We start from the raw sequence: 17,801 nt of genomic DNA, 5'->3' as shown, positions 1-17,801 counted from the left end.
GTTGCCCTCCACTTCAGGTGCTAATTGTAAGTTCAGATTGTTATCTGTGCTTCTAATTGACCAAACCAGCTACAGACGGAAGGTTCCCACAACCATATCCTTGGGTTTGATTAATCTGTTAAAAGAGTGGCTCACAGAACTCAGAAAACCCATTTATTCTCTAGAGTACTGGTAAACCACTTCAGTATCATTGCCCTGAGAACCCCATGAACAGTATGAAACGGCAAAAATATATGACATGAAAAGATGAACTCCCCAGGTTGCTAGGCACCCAATATGCTACTGGAGAAGAGCAGAGAAATAGTTCCAGAAGGAATGAAGAGGCTGAGCCAAAGTGAAAACAATGCCCAGTTGTAGATGTGTCTGGTGGTGGAAGTAAAGTCTGATGCTGTAAAGAACAATACTGCATAGGAACCGGGAATGTTAGGTCCATGAATCAAGGTAAATTGGAAATGGTCAAACAGGAGATGGCAAGAATGAACTTTGACATTTTAGGAATCAGTGAACTAAAATGGATTGGTATGGGTGAATTTAATTCAAGTGACCATTATATCTACTACTGTGGGCAAGATGTCCTTGCTCTCTAGAGAAGTTTGGTGGTCTATCTTAGAAGTTTATGTCTATGATCTACTTCAAATTAATTTTTGTGTAATTGTTGATTTCTACCTTTATTTTTGTCATTTTTGCTTTATGAACCTTGAAGCTCTGTTACTAGGTACATACACATTTAGGATAATTATATCTTCCTGATGAATTGCTTCTTTATAATTATGAAATTTTCCATTTTTTCTCTAGAAATACTCTTTGTCTTGAAGTCTGCTTTTCTGACATTAAAATGACCATTGAAGCATTCTTATGCTTACTGTTTACATGATATATATGTTCCCACACTTTTACTTTCAACCAGACTTTATTTTATATTTAAAGTGCATTTTTTATTGGTAGCATATAGTTGAATATGGCTTTTATATGTAGTCTGACATTCTTTGCTGTTTAGTTGCAATAAATACTTCATTTATATTTAGAGCAGTTATCGGTGTGGTTTGATTTTAAGTCTGCTGCCTCGTGATTTGTTTTTTATTTTCTTCTTTTGGCCTTCATACTTCCTTTTACAATATCTTGCCTTCCTTTGGAGTAATTTAATGTTTTTGTATGTTATTTCTTCTATCAACTTTTGAATTGCAAATTTGGAAAACTCAGCAGTAGCCACAGGACTGGAAAAGGTCAGTTTTCATTCCAATCCCAAAGAAAGGCAATGCCAAAGAATGCTCAAACTACCCCACAATTACACTCATCTCACACACTAGTAAAGTAATGCTCAAAATTCTCCAAGCCAGGCTTCAGCAATACATGAATTGTGAACTTCCAGATGTTCAAGCTGGTTTTAGAAAAGGCAGAGGAACCAGAAATCAAATTGCCAACATCCGCTGGATCATCGAAAAAGCAAGAGAGTTCCAGAAAAACATCTATTTCTGCTTTATTGACTATGCCAAAGCCTTTGACTGTGTGGCTCACAACAAACTGTGGAAATTCTGAAAGAGATGGGAACACCAGACCACCTGACCTGCCTCTTGAGAAATCTGTATGCAGGTTAGGAAGCAACAGTTAGAACTGGATATGGAACAACAGACTGGTTCCGAATAGGAAAAGGAGTACATCAAGGCTGTATATTGTCACCCTGCTTATTTAACTTCTATGCAGAGTACATCATGAGAACTGCTGGGCTGGAAGAAACACAAGCTGGAATTAAGATTGCTAGGAGAAATATCAATAACCTCAGATATGCAGATGACACCACCCTTATGGCAGAAAGTGAAGAGGAACTAAAAAGCCTCTTGATGAAAGTGAAAGAGGAGAGTGAAAAAGTTGGCTTAAAGCTCAACATTCAGAAAACAAAGATCATGGCATCTGGTCCCATCACTTCAAGGCAAATAGATGGGGAAACAGTGGAAACAGTGTCAGACTTTATTTTGGGGGTCTCCAAAATCACTGCAGATAGTGACTGCAGCCATGAAATTAAAAGATGCTTACTCCTTGGAAGGAAAGTTATGACCAATCTAGACAGCATATCCAAAAGCAGAGACATTACTTTGCCGACTAAGGTCCATCTAGTCAAGGCTATGGTTTTTCCAGTGGTCATGTATGGATGTGAGAGTTGGACTGTGAAGAAAGCTGAGCACCGAAGAATTGATGCTTTTGAACTGTGGTGTTGGAGAAGACTCTTGAGAGTCCCTTGGACTGCAAGGAGATCCAACCAGTCCATCCTAAAGGAGATCAGTCCTGGATGTTCATTGGAAGGACTGATGCTAAAGCTGAAACTCCAATACTTTGGCCACATCATGTGAAGAGTTGATTCACTGGAAAAGACCCTGATGCTGGAAGGGATTGGGGGCAGGTGGAGAAGGGGACGACAGAGGATGAGATGGCTGGATGGCATCACCAACTCGATGGACATGAGTTTACGTGAACTCCGGGAGTTGGTGATGGACAGGGAGACCTGGCGTGCTGTGATTCATGGGGCTGCAGAGTCGGACACGACTGAGCGACTGAATTGAACTGAACTGAACTGGCAACCCACTCCAGTGTTCTTGCCTGGAAAATCTCATGGACAGAGAAGGCTAGTAGGCTACAGTCCATGGGGTTGCAAAGAGTCAGACACGACTGAGCGACTTCACTCACTTTGAAATTATTACATATTAGTGGCTGTTCTAAGGCTAACAATATGTATCCTTGGTGTATCAAAGCCTGTTTAGAATTACATTGTACGATTGTTCACATCTACTGATTCTCCTTTCACACCTTACAGTACTTTCCACATCACAATTTATATTTCACACTTTACAAATTCAATAACCTTAAAATAGAATCATTCCATGTATTCACTCTCTCACCCCATCTTTTATACTATGCTATGCTAAGTCACTTCAGTTGTGTCCGACTCTGTGCGACCCCATAGACAGCAGCCCACCAGGCTCCCCCGTCCCTGGGAGTCTCCAGGCAAGAACACTGGAGTGGGTTGCCATTTCCTTCTCCAATGCATGAAAGTGAAAAGTGAAAGTGAAGTCTCTCAGTCATATCTGACCCTCAGCGACCCTATGGACTGCAGCCTACGAGGGTCCTCTGTCCATGGGACTTTCCAGGCAAGAGTACTGGAGTGGGGTGCCATTGCCTTCTCCGTCTTTTATGCTACTGTTGTTATATATTTTGTTTCTATATATCTTGTAAGACCCAAGTGGCTCACACAGAAAAGCGTCTGCCTGCAATGTGGGAGACGTGGGTTCAATCCCTGGATTGGGAAGATCCCCTGGAGAAGGAAATGGCAACCCATTCCAGTACTCTTGCCTGGAAAATTCCATGGACAGAAGAGCCTGGTAGGCTATAGTCCATGGGGGTCACAAAGAGTTGGACACGACTGAGTGACTTAACTGTAAGTCCCACCTTACAGTGCTTATTATTTTGCTTTAAACAGTCAGTTTTTAAAGTAAATGTGGGAAGAAAAAAGTTTTGTATGTTTACAAAGTTATTTACCATTTCTAGTGTTTATTCTTTCCTGTAAATTCAAGTTCCCATTGGGTATCACTTTCCTTTATCCTGAAGAACTTCCTTTAGCATTTCCTTGTATTAAAAGTCTAATGACAAATTCTTTTAGCTTTGATTCATCTGAAAATATTTTTATTTCATCTCTTTTGGGGAGGTTATTTTCATTAAATATAGAATTCAGTGTTGATAGCATTTTTCTTCATGTTTTCATCTTTAGAAATGTAATTCCATTGTCAGCTGGCAGCCATTATTTCCAATGAGGCATCAGTGAACAGTGTTAATTTTTCAATGATTTTCTGCTCCTCACCGGGTCCTTCTGAAGCTCCAATCACATATGCTTGACCAATTAATATTATCTCAGAGTTCATCGAGACTTTGTTCTTCAGAACGCGTAAGTGTTGACCAAATTCCTCGTACTTGGGAGGATGCTAAGCCCAAACTGTCTTCCTTGCAGTAGATGAAAGCTGAAATCTCTCCTCTTTCAGCAGCTGCCTTTCAGCAGGCTTCTTAGAGTTTCCCTACATATTTGCAGTTCAGGGTGAGCTAAAGATTTGAGGGGAGTTTATATAAAAATTTGGTGACTCCCCACCCTGTGGTTCCTTTTTTTCCCCACCTGACTTTTTCCCTCTGAATTTTTGGCTTTTCTGGCTGCTTCAGATTCTAACACTTCAAGTCAACTCAGACTCTCTGTTTCAGTTCAAGCTGTTCCACCCCATAGAGACTAGGGAGTGCCTTTGGGGAAAATTAATAAGAACATAGATCTCACCTAGTACAATTCCCTTATTTCAAAGCTTGAATCCCTACCTCTTTATGCCTGTTTCAGGTCACTTTCTAGTGCCTTCAAACAGTTTTTCAAAGATTTTGTTCAGAGTTTATAATTATTATCTACAGAAGTGGTAGTCTGATACAATATAGCCTTTCATAGTTTAAACCACAATTTCACAGCAATCATGTTTAACTATTTCTAGTATAAGGTCTTCTGCACTTATTTCCATGCTTAAAATACTATGCTTATGTCTGAATGCCTCAACTTTAGAATTAGCTGGTGGATTTTTGCTGTGTTAGATGAAATTTAACTTAATTTATGTGTCTTTCACCTCCATACTAGTATTGTTCAGTCATATCATACCAATATAGTTACATGACTGTTTTGTTATTTTAATTGTTACCCATGTAACTTTAAATAACCTTCTTAAACCTACATTTCTTATTCATCAACTCTGGAAAGTATCTTAACTATCCACATAGTAATATAAGGATATTAGCACCTTTAACTTTCCTTCTCTCTTATTTTTTTTGCCTTTCCACCCCCACTTCTGTATGCTGTGCCTTCATTTTTGTGTTGCCAAGCATAACATTTAATTTCTATCACATAAACACAACTATGGCTTTTGTGACTTGCCTATGGCTTGATTCAACATTTATGAATGCAGCAAATATTTATTGTAGACCTATCGTGAGCTGGCCCCTGTCCTTGGTCCTGGGGAAACAGAAGTAAGTACAGTAGTGAAGAAAAATCCCTGCCTTTGTGGAACATACTTTCTAGTGGGAGGTCAGGTGGAGACAGAAAACAAACAAGATAAAGAAGTAAATATTTAGTAAGAAGTAAAATATTTAGTAAGATTATTGTGCTTAGAAGAAAAATTAAGCTAGGAAAGGGTACAACGTGTGTGTGTGTTTACATGTGTGTACACATACCTGTGTGTTTTGTAATTTAGATAGAATTGTCAGAAAAGATCTCTAGAAGGTGATATTTGAGTAAAGTTCTGAAGGAAGTAGGCTTCCCTGGTGGCTCAGATGGTAAAGCATCTGCCTGCAATGCGGGAGACTCGGTTTGATCCCTGGGTGGGGAAGATCCCCTGGAGAAGGAAATGGCAACCCACTCCAATACTCTTGCCTGGAAAATTCCATGGACAGAGGAGCCTTGTAGGCTATAGTCCATGGGGTCACAAAGAGTCGGACACGACTGAGTGACTTCACTTCTTCTTCTTCTGAAGGAAGTAAGGGGGTAATCCATGTGGATATTGGGGGAAAGAGTTGTAGGCAGTAAGTACATGTACATTATAAAGAGTAAGTATTGTTTGCCATAGAACTAAGAAGGTATTATGACAACATTCCTTCCCAGTGCTTCCAGGGACCCCACTCTTTGTTACTCACAGAAGAATGTTCAATAGAATTAGTTCTTGTGCTTGGCTAATTGCTCATAGTCACATCATGTTTTTCTTTACATTTATTTATTTAGATGCACTGGGTTTTAGTTACAGCATGCCAACTCTTAGTTGCAGCAAGTGAGATCTAGTTCCCTGACAGGGGTTGAACCTGGGCCCCCTGCATTAGGAGCATGGACTCTTAGCCACTGGACTACCAGGGGAGTGTCCTACATGATATTTGGATCATACTTTTCTTGTGTATTTTACCCACCACCTTTGCTGTTACCTTTCTTTATTCTTGATAAAGAAGAAATCTATTTTATTCATTGTGTGTACCTTCCAGGTTATTTTCTCCATCATTTAGAACTTCAATTCTTTTTTCATATCTATTGACTTCTGCTCAAATCTGCTCTAATTTTACATTATTTTGTTATAACTCTGTGATGCAGTTGTTAATTTTTCCTAGAGTTTTCTACATATCTTTCCCTTTATTTACCTTGTATTCTGTGCATTTTAAAGATTCTCAGTTATTATAAAGTCCCATCATATACGCCTATGGAATTGTCCCACATCTTTTCCTGGTCACCTTCCTTCCAAAGCCTGATATCTTCCTAGTCCAGATAGCGCTGCTGGCATCTTCAACTGCTGTGTAGTTGACACTCTGGTACCTCCCTGTCCTCCCAGTTCCATGTCTTCTTCTGTATCAGACCCCTAAACACACAATTAACTCCTTAAATGACTCCTTCAGAAGAGGTATCAGTTCAGTTCAGTTCAGTCGCTCAGTCGTGTCCGACTCTTTGCGACCCCATGAATCGCAGCACACCAGGCCTCCCTGTCCATCACCAACTCCCGGAGTTCACTCAAACTCATGTCCATCGAGTTGGTGATGCCATCCAGCCATCTCATCCTCTGTCGTCCCCTTCTCCACCTGCCCCCAATCCCTTCCAGCATCAGGGTCTTTTTCAATGAATCAACTCTTCGCATGAGGTGGCCAAAGTATTGGAGTTTCAGCTTTAGCATCAGTCCTTCCAATGAACATCCAGGACTGATCTCCTTTAGGATGGACTGGTTGGATCTCCTTGCAGTCCAAGGGACTCTCAAGAGTCTTCTCCAACACCACAGTTCAAAAGCATCAATTCTTCAGCGCTCAGCTTTCTTCACAGTCCAACTCTCACATCCATACATGACCACAGGAAAAACCATAGCTTTGACTAGATGGACCTTAGTCGGCAAAGTAATGTCTCTGCTTTTGGATATACTGTCTAGGTTGGTCATAACTTTTCTTCCAAGGAGTAAGCGTCTTTTAATTTCATGGCTGCAGTCACTATCTGCAGTGATTTTGGAGCCCCCCAAAATAAAGTCTGACACTGTTTCTACTGTTTCCCCATCTATTTCCCATGAAGTGATGGGACCAGATGCCATGATCTTCGTTTTCTGAATGTTGAGCTTTAAGCTAACTTTTTCACTCTCCTCTTTCACTTTCATCAAGAGGCTTTTTAGCTCCTCTTTACTTTGTGCCATAAGGGTGGTGTCATCTGCATGTCTGAGGTTATTGATATTTCTCCTGGCAATCTTGATTCCAGCTTGTGTTTCTTTCAGTCCAGCATTTCTCATGATGTACTCTGCATAGAATTTAAATAAGCAGGGTGACAATATATAGCCTTGATGGACTCCTTTTCCTATTTGGAACCAGTCTGTTATTCCATGTCCAGTTCTAACTGTTGCCTCCTGACCTCATACAGATTTCTCAAGAGGCAGGTCAGGTGGTCTGATATTCCCATTTCTTTCAGAATTTTCCACAGTTTGTTGTGATCCACACAGTCAAAGGCTTTGGCATAGTCAATAAAGCAGAAATAGATGTTTTTCTGGAACTCTATTGCTTTTTCCATGATCCAGCAGATGTTGGCAATTTGATCTCTGGTTCCTCTGCCTTTTTGAAAACCAACTTGAACATCAGGAATTTCATGGTTCACATATTGCTGAAGCCTGGCTTGGAGAATTTTGAGCATTACTTTACTAGTGTGTGAGATGAGTGCAACTGTGCAGTAGTCTGAGCATTCTTTGGCATTGACTTTCTTTGGAATTGGAATGAAAACTGACCTTTTCCAGTCCTGTGGCCACTGCTGAGTTTTCCAAATTTGCTGGCATATTGAGTGCAGCACTTTCACAGCATCATCTTTCAGGATTTGAAACAGCTTAACTGGAATTCCATCACCTCCACTAGCTTTGTTCGTAGTGATGCTTTCTAAGGCCCACTTGACTTCACATTCCAAGATGTCTGGCTCTAGATTAGTGATCACATCATCATGGTTATCTGGGTCGTGAAGATCTTTTTTGTACAGTTCTTCTGTGTATTCTTGCCACCTCTTCTTAATATCTTCTGCTTCTGTTAGGTCCATACCATTTCTGTCCAAGAGGTATATGGGAGGGAAACTCGAGTGTTCGCATGTTTGAAAAGTGCTTTTGTTCTGTCCTCAAATTTGATTGATAATTTGGGTAGGTATAGAATCCTAGATCTAAATATCTGTCAGCAGTTTGAAGGTCCTGCTCTATTGTCTTCAAGTATCTAGTGTTGCAGATGAGAAATATAATGTGAGTTTGATTCTTTTTTTTTTTTTAATAGTTAACTCTTTGTTTTTTTCAGGAGTCTTTTCAAATCTTTCTTCTTGGTATTCTGAAATTTAACAGGGATATATTTATGTTGTCTTTTACATTCAGCTTCCTGAAACTTTGAGAGATCCTCTTATCTTAAAGGCCCACATTATGTCCATATGCTCAAGGGCAGAATGAACACCTGACTGGTGGCTTTTTTCCATTTGGATTTGAGTAGGCAGACAGCAGATCATTCAGAATACAGATCCTTTAATTAATTTCCTTATTTCCAGCCCCATTGCTGACTCTGTGGGTGTGAAATTTGACTTGTCTGAGTCTAGAACCTCTTTCAGCTGATTTCCTACCCACAGCTCTAGGCCTCCTACCTATGTTCAAACTGCAACTTTCTCTGTCCTACCTCCCCAGCTAACTCACATTGCCCATCCCTTTCAACCAAACCTTTGTTTGGCCCACCAGTAATCCCACCCTGTTCTCTGCATAGTATGGATGAGAAATAAAGGATGGATATTTATAAACACTATCGTAGTATAGTATGGATGAGTGAATCTGTTTTATTTGCCTTCTATCTTTCTTTGGGAGCTCAGGAGGAAGAGTATGTCACATGCCTTCCGTTTACCTCCCCTTACCATCTACTCCTCACCCTCTTCTATCCTGACCTTTGTTCCAGGTGGCTGACCTGTAGAGATACATTGACTACCATCCTTGCCTTCTGTGTCTGATTGGATCCAGCTAATGGGGACCCTAGCAGAGGATCAGAGGAAGGAAAGAATAAGGCCATGATATTTATTCCTTCAGCTCTCTCTGTGGAGTTGTCCCAGGCTGAGCCCCCTATTAAAAGCCACAGCTTTTGCCAGGTGGCCCTTTTCACATAGGCTGTGGTTCCTCTGGCTCCTCTGGCCTCTGTAGTAGCCTTGCTTCTTCAGGCAGATATGGCAAAGGACCCTTCTTTCTGGCCCTAGGGCACCACCCATCCTTTATGGGTTTCCCTATACCCCACCCACAACTTTGTAAATAATCTATTAAACTCTTTTTGATTGATCCCTTTTAAATATTGTTTTATTTCCCCATGGAATTCTCTATAATACAAAAAGAACAAAAATCAGATCTGCCTGGCCTACTATATTGGGTCAGGGAATCTCAGGTAGTTTTGAAAGCATATAACTTGGGACTTTCCTGATGGTCCAGTGTTTAGGACTCTGCACTTCCACTGCAAGGGGCACAGGTTTTATCACTGGTTGAGGATCCAACATGTCACATGGCACAGCCAATAAATAAATAAAAGCACTTATCTTTTCCATGTAGACTGTTTCTATTTATTTATTGCAACCTAACTAAGACTTTTGGATTTCCCTGGTGGCTCAGTGGTAAAGAATCCGCTTGCTAGTGCAGGAGATGTGGCTTCGATCCCTGGGTTGGGAAGATCCCCTGGAGAAGGAAATGGTAACCCAGTCCAGTATTCTTGCCTGGGAAATCCCATGAACAGAGGAGCCTGGCAGGTTATAGTACATGGGGTCATAAAACAGCCAGACACAACTTAACAACTAAACAACAACAACTGCTAAGACTTTAAGGTCCTAATCCTCTATTACCATTCTGGCTCATTGTTTGTTAGGAATCCTGGAATTTTCCTGTAATTTCACAATATTTATTGGTTATTGAGGCCTTTAGAGAGCAGTGTTCTCAGTATGGGATGCTGTGAATTAGCACTGAATTGGACTGAATTTTCTGGGCATACCCTTGAGTCTGTTTCTGGCCTTGAAGCTTTTTAGCTTACAATTTTGGTACCTGCTTCTGGGTGGCAGTGCCTTGTTATTGACCACTGACCAAGCAGAGAATGTCTCCTCAGATGAATGGCGACAAACCAACTCTTGAATTTTGTCTCTTTCACCTACAAGGAGCTCAGGAATCCTTTGTGGGCACATCTGCCTCTTCTTCCAGACTGATGTCCCTAATGGCAGGGTCCATGTCCTCGTTAAGGTTGTGTTGCCAGTAGCTAGTCCAGAGGCTGCTCATAGCAGGAGTGAGAACATTATTTGTGGAATGTAGGAAGCTGTCCTCAGAGAGCTATAAAACCACAGCTCCAGTTGACATCTCTTCTACTCACCCCGTCTAGTTTTGCTCCATAAATAAATGACTAGGGGGCTGTGAAACCTCTATGAAGGGTATTCATCTTAGTCCACAGACCCCCGTGTAAAAGAAATGAAGCTTCCCTTTATTCCCTTTAAATCAAAATAAATTGAATTCTGAATTCCCGCATGGCTGGGTTGAGGGAAATTTGATCACATTCATCCTGGAGAGTGTGAATAAAGTGTCCTTCTTCCCAGGATCTGAGAGGCTTCCTTGGTGCCTGGACAATGAGGAAGGAGACCCATCTTCAGTCTCTCAGTCCCCCAGTGACCTCATTTCCAAGCTCCTTTGAAGGAGGTAGCTCTGCTGCTTCTCCCATGAGCTTGGTCCTGGAAGAATGGCTGGTGCTGGGAGCCTGGGTTTCCATTTCTAGCCCCTGGGGTACACTGAGCTGGGACCTCTCAGTGAGGCCTAGCCCTCCCCACTGGTATGGCACCTGCTGACTCAGTACCCCCCATGTGTTCTTGTCCTCTGTTTGTGCCCTGCTCCATCCCTCCAGTTTTAGCTTTTGCCCCATTGTGTTTTTTTCCCTACTCATAATCTCCATAAGGAACTCAGGCTTCTTGAAGGCCAAAGCCAGAGAGGTAACTTGCATGTAAGAAACTTCTGGTTATGCTTTAAGACAAAGTGTGAGTTCATTTCTCTGTGGATTTCCCCACCACCTGTCTGGGCAGGATTGGTAATTGGCCAGGAGGCTCTCACCAGTCTGTGGTTAAATGTTTTGGGTTCACCCCTGCATCTGGGCATTCGTGTTGAAGTGTTTGTCTTTCGCCTCTGCAAACGTGGACTCCTGACCATAGCCTAATTGTGATGAAATAAATGGCAAATGAGTGATTACTAATAAATGTTCATTCCTTTTCTGTTCTTTGTCATGATTTTATTTTTCCCTACTGCATTGCAAATCCTTTCTTAGGACTCTATTTGTAGCTTCTGTCCCTGGCAAATAGCAAGTAATCAATGTTTGTGGAATCCGACCTGCTTTCTTACCTGGATGTTTGGTCTAACTAAGCCTCTACCCACCCTCCCACCCCTTTATTTTACTTTATTTTATTTTGACAAATGATGACATTTTATTATGGAAGAAGCACCCCAAATATAGGATTTCCTAAACAATGGTAGGTGAGATTTAAATGTAGATATAAAGAGGCAAAAACCTACAAGAATTTTGCTTTAAGAGGAAATGTAACGTTCTCCTACAGTGGTGATCCCACCCAGAGCACGTGGGCTCCATCTCTGTAAAGGCATCAGGTTTGCTTTCTGAACTGTGCCCAATTTAATAATTTCAAAATGATGGCAAGGAGTGACATGGAATAAGTCACTAAGACTGATTCTTAACTTATATTGACTATTACTTGAAAAAGCTCCCAATCACACATTGACCATTTGTAGCCAGTGCTCTGATTGCTTTTACTTACAGAAAGACCCGTGGGAACATTACCCATCCTTCCTGGGGCTTATTCCGCAGCATTTTCATATACCTGTATACATTAGGTATCACATGGAATTTAGTTTAAAATAATATTGGCTACTGCATATCGTGCTGTTATCCAGCTACTTTCTAGCTTCCTCACCTTTTTTTCAGTCATTCTTTTAGTACTTTTTCTCCACTTTGGAAGCTGCCATTTTGACCTCTTAGGCAGAGTGAGGAAAGATCTTCCTCCACTTTGAGTTCTCTGCTTAAAGAAAGAAAAAGAAAAACTTAAATTACTTGCTATTTGCCAGGGACAGAAGCTACAAATAGAGTCCTAAGAAGGGATTTGCAATGCCGTAGGGGTTCTGGATCCTGTCTCAGTGGTGGTTTGGGCTGTCATACTGTCTGGTGGTATGGAGGCGGGGCCTGCTCTTCCTCCTTAAGAAGATTCCTCCAGGCTCCCAGGGAGTCATGTCCTTAACTCACTACTCCCTCTACGAAACTCACATGTATTTCTCAACCTCTTGTGAATTGTTAAGGGGGAAAATCTGCTAACTTAGAAATGAATATGATTCAGAAGTTCTGAATTCAGTAAAATACAGCCAGTGACTTTTTTTTTTTTTTTATGTGGACCTTGTCTAAAGTCTTTACTGAATTTGTTACAATACTGTTTCTATTTTATGTTTTGGTTTTTTTGGCCAAGAGGCATGTGGGATCTTAGCTTCCAGACCAGGGATCTGACCTGCACCCCCTGCACTGAAAGGTGAAATCCTAACCACTGAGACCCCAGAGAAGACCTTAGCCAGTGACTTTTAAGAAATAATAATTTTATTTATTTGTTTTTGGCTGTGCTGGTCTTGCTGCACAGGCTTTTCTCTAGTTGCTGAGAGTGGGGGCCACTCTCCAGTTGCAGTGTGTGGGTTTCTCATTGCAGTGGCTTCTCTTGCTGTGGAGCATGGGCTCTAGCGCAGGCTTAGTTGTTGCGGCTCCTGGGCTCTAGAGTGCTGGCTCAGTAGTAGTTGTGCACGGGCTTAGTTGCTCCATGGCATTTGGGATCTTCCTGGATCAGGGACTGAACCCGTGATTGCTGCATTGGCAGGCAGATTCTTTACCACTGAGCCACCAGGAAAGCCCCACCAGTGACTTTAGAATATCTTATCAGATAAAATAATATAAAAATAGGCTAATTCATTATGGAAAACTTAAAAAATACCGATAGATATGTTTATATGCATGTGCTATTATTTTCTGCTCACTCATCACCTTCACCTGGATGTCTGATAAGCATCAGCCTGAACCACCCTGTGTCCTGTGCCCTGTGCCTCTGCAGGCTTGCCCAGCTCAGGACTCGTCTTCCAGTTGCTCAGTCATCCTGGAATCCACTCCTTCTCACCCACACATCTAATTCAGTAGCAAATTCTGTTGGCTATTCCTTCAAAATCAGCTTAAATCCAAGTGTTTTTCATAGAAACGCTGCCCCCCTCCTACACTCCCCTGTTCCAAACTCTTGTCTGGATCACAGTGGAGCCCCAGAGAATAAACCCCCTACAGTTTATTCTCTGAAAGCAGCCAGAGAATGTCTGTTTCTGATATAAGGAAGATGCAGGACTTGATTTACCACCTTGCCGCAACTAGAAAACCTATCAAAATTCATGAAACAACTGTTTTAAGTACATAAATTCATACTAAATTTGTACATTTGCATGGATTTGATTATGAACTTCCTATTTTCTTCCATGGTTCTGAGTAACCCTCTACCCCTAAAATAATTATTGAAACTATATCATATACATATCAATATTTGGTATAGTAAATCTCACCCCATTACCCTTCTTTTGCAAAATGTTCTTGGCTGAATCAGGTGTGTCTTTTCCCAAGTATAGGAAATTATAGGAATTGTTTTGTATTTGGAGATTTATCTGAGGATTAATGGATTTCTTCCAGTATTAAATACTACACAGCCTTGATTACTATAACTATGTAATAAGTCTTGAAATTGAGTAAACTGATTCATCCCGCCATATACTTGTTTTTTGAATTGTTTTAGCTATTCTAGTTTCTTTACCTTTCCATATAAACTTTAAAGTAAGCTTACATTTATCTACAAGATTTAGTCCTCAGTGAAGTTTTATGGTTTTTCTCACATAACGCCAGCACATTTACTGTTGAGTGCATTCCTAGATATTTTATTTTGTTTATTGTTTCTGTGAATAGGATTATTTTGGTACCATAGTTTATGTGAATGTTGTTATTGCTTTTTATGTATTTATTTTATAACTGACCAATTTATAGATCTTTTATCAGATGTAAAAGTTCTTTTCCCTCTATGGTTTCAATTATTTTAAATTTGTTAAAATTTTTTTCATCGCCATTGATATGGTCTATCTTAGTATATGTTCCATAGACACTTGAAAAGAATGTGGATTTTCCTGTTGTTGGGTGGAATATTCTATAAATGTTGATTAGACTCTGTTGGTTGATGGTATTGTTGGCTATATTCTTACTGATTATCTAATTTCTCTATTGTTAAGAGAGAGATGTTGAGGTCTCCAACTATAACTGTGAGTTTGTCTCTTTCCCCTTCGGTTTCTACCAGGTTTTGCCTTACATATTTTCTAGTTCTCTTATTTGGTGCATGCACAGGATTGCTGTGTCTTACCCTTTCATTATGTAATGAATCTCTGTCTCTGGCAGTTATTTCTTTTGAAGTCTACCTTCAGTTCAGTTCAGTCACTCAGTTGTGTCCAGCTCTTTGCAACCCCATGAATCGCAGCACGCCAGGCCTCCCTGTCCATCACCAACTCCCGGAGTTCACTCAGACTCACGTCCATCGAGTCGGTGATGCCATCCAGCCATCTCATCCTCTCTCGGCCCCTTCTCCTCCTGCCCCCAATCCCTCCCAGCATCAGAGTCTTTTCCAATGAGTCAACTCTTTGCATCAGGTGGCCAAAGTACTGGAGTTTCAGCTTTAGCATCATTCCTTCCAAAGAAATCCCAGGGCTGATCTCCTTCAGAATGGACTGGTTGGATCTCCTTGCAGTCCAAGGGACTCTCAAGAGTCTTCTCCAACACCACAGTTCAAAAGCATCAATTCTTTGGCGCTCGGCCTTCTTCACAGTCCAACTCTCACATCCATACATAACCACAGGAAAAACCATAGCCTTGACTAGACAGACCTTAGTCAGCAAAGTAATGTCTCTGCTTTTGAATATGCTGTCTAGGTTGGTCATAACTTTCCTTCCAAGGAGTAAGCATCTTTTAATTTCATGGCTGCAGTCACCATCTGCAGTGATTTTGGAGCCCCCCAAAAATAAAGTCTGACACTATTTCCACTGTTTCCCCATCTATTTCCCATGAAGTTATGGGACCGGATGCCATGATCTTCATTTTCTGAATGTTGAACTTTAGGCCAACTTTTTACTCTCCTCTTTTACTTTCATCAAGAGGCTCTCTAGTTCTTCTTCGCTTTCTGCCATAAGGGTGGTGTCATCTGCATATCTGAGGTTATTGATATTTCTCCCGGCAATCTTGATTCCAGCTTGTGTTTCATCCAGCCTAGCATTTCTCATGAAAGGGTTTAACCATTAAATCCTTGAATACTTTTTGGCCTCACTCTTTCCTGGGGTTCTAATGACAAAAGTGCTAAATCTTTTGTTATAATCCCATAGGCTCCTGACGGAGAAGGCAATGTCACCCCACTCCAGTCCTCTTGCCTGGAAAATCCCATGGGCAGAGGAGCCTGGTGGGCTGCAGTCCATGGGATCGCTGGGAGTCGGACACGACTGAGCGACTTCACTTTCACTTTTCACTTTCATGCATTGGAGAAGGAAATGGCAACCCACTCCAGTGTTCTTGCCTGGAGAATCCCAGGGACGGAGGAGCCTTGTCTCTGGGGTCGCACAGAGTCGAACACGACTGAAATGACTTAACAGCAGCAGGCTCCTGAGGCTCTGTTCATTGTTTTCTCTCGCTGTTCAGATTGGAAAATTTCTGTTGTTCAAACATCAAGTTTACTGATTCTTTCCTCTGTCCATCCTCATCTGTCCTCTTCAGATTTATCCTTTTCATTGAGTTAAATTTTTTTCAGTTATTGTGCTTTTTCAGTTTTACATTTGTTTCTTTATATCTTTTATTATTTGCTGAGATTTTTAATTTTTTCATTTGTTTCAGACTTGTTCATGATAGCTTGTTGAAGCATTTTGTAATGGCTGCTTTGAAATATTTGTCAGTCCCTTAATTGTCTTTTAAAATTCAGATTGAGATTTCCCAGGTTCTTGGTATGATGAATGATTTTTGATTTTGGAACTTCAACATCTTAGGTATTATATGGTATAAGAATCTGAATCTTATTTAAACTTTCTGTGTTAGTTGGTTTCTTTTGACAGTGCTCCAGCCGGGGAGAAAAGGTTCTACCTCATTACTGCAAGACAGTGTGGGAAATCCAGATTCCTACTTGGCCTCTGTTTTTCTAAAAGATTTATTCATTTATTTATTTATGGCTGCACTGGGTCTTCATTGCTGCATGTGAGCTTTCTCTAGTTGTGGCTCCTCTCTAGCTGCAGTATGTGGGCTTCTCCCTACAATGACTTGAATTGTTGCAGAGTGCACACTCTAGAGCATGGGCTCAGCAGTTGTGGCACACAGACTTAATAGCCCCGAGGCATGTGGAATCTTTCAGGAGCAGGGACTGAATCTGTGTCCCATGCATTGGCAGGCGGATGCTTAACCACTGGACTGCCAGGGAAGTCCTGCCTCTGTTGACCCCTCCCTATGAAGGAAATAAGCTCCTCATTACCAGTGGCTGGGGGTGGGAGTTTTGGCTCCCCACCAGCCCTTTGCTGATACCACAGAAGAAGGAGTGGAGTAGCCTCATTACCGCAGGGCAGTGGTGAAGGTCCTGACCCTTCTTTAGGTCTCTCTAACCCACCACCCTTGTGGGGAGAGTGAAAGTGCCTTGTTCCTTTGGTTGAGGGTGGAAATCTCAGCTCCCTACTCAGCCTTCTCTGACACTATCTTCTCAGGGGGTTTGGGACAACCTCAGTACAGCCTGGTGAGGGTGGAAGTCCAAGCTTCCTGCTAACTGTTTGCAGGCAGTTGGGGCTACAGTTTTTCTGTGTTGTTTGGCTGGAGTAGAACAGTTATTGTCTAAATGTTTTTGTCCTGCTCGTCTCTTTCCTGGTCCTTTGGCTTGAAAATGCAGAATTTTGCTGGGGCTTATTTGAGTGGGGATCTCTGTACAGTTTGATGTTTCTGGGTTACTGCCTCTTTAACTACAAGCCTGGATATTTCAGGCAAAAAGGAAAAATCCAGAGAACTCACTAACGTGATGTTCCTTGATAGTCATCCCCAACCACCCTGGTTAGGTTGCCTTTTTCTCTCCATTTTTTGGATTTTTATGTTCATTATATACATACACATTATATATAGTGTCAAGGGGTTTTAATTGTACTTAGCTGGAGGAATAGAGAAATGTAAATCAATTCCATCTCCCCAGAACTTTATATAGCATTTTGTTACATAATTTTTTCTTACTTAGTGTACTGGCTAGTGTTTCTGCGATAACATAAAATGATAACAGGAATAGCATCTATTCTTTTCTCATTCCTCATTTACGGGGAGTGCCTCTGACATTATCCCATGAAGTATAATGCTCAGTGCCAGTCATTAGTTTGAGATGTTAAATTCAGTTGAACAAATATTTAGTAGTCCCTACTGTATGTAGTCACTGCTCTAAGGCTGCGAATATATCTAGCAGAGAATAAAGAGGTCTTAATTGTTTTATCTTATCTATTTTTCTCTTATATCTTTACAATATCTGTTATATTTCTCATATCTTTTTATCTACAAAAAGACTCACCTTTATATTAACACTGTGTCTCCCATTCCTTCATCTCTTTGAGTGCTTTGTACTGAAGCAGAGGTAGGGAACCATGTGGTTCACAATTAGATAAGAGAAATTT

General features: G+C 41.1%; 1 long non-coding RNA gene across 12 annotated transcripts in view; it reads left to right on the top strand.

Moving 5' to 3' along the window:
* Nucleotides 1-17,801, top strand: part of LOC138418694 (uncharacterized) — a 333,161-nt gene that overhangs the window by 169,200 nt on the left and 146,160 nt on the right. For 4 of the 12 annotated variants that reach the window (XR_011248691.1, XR_011248692.1, XR_011248681.1 and 1 more), the window contains one exon: nucleotides 3,758-3,931. The exons of the other annotated variants lie outside the window; for them this stretch is intronic. This is a non-coding gene — a long non-coding RNA (uncharacterized lncRNA). The remainder of the gene's footprint in view (nucleotides 1-3,757; nucleotides 3,932-17,801) is intronic. 12 annotated transcript variants of the gene reach the window in all.

Source organism: Ovis canadensis, chromosome 14 (assembly GCF_042477335.2).
Source record: "Ovis canadensis isolate MfBH-ARS-UI-01 breed Bighorn chromosome 14, ARS-UI_OviCan_v2, whole genome shotgun sequence".
NCBI lineage: Eukaryota > Metazoa > Chordata > Mammalia > Artiodactyla > Bovidae > Ovis > Ovis canadensis.
The sequence above is the reverse complement of the archived record's forward strand: the minus strand, read 5'-3'. Positions and strand labels throughout refer to the sequence as shown.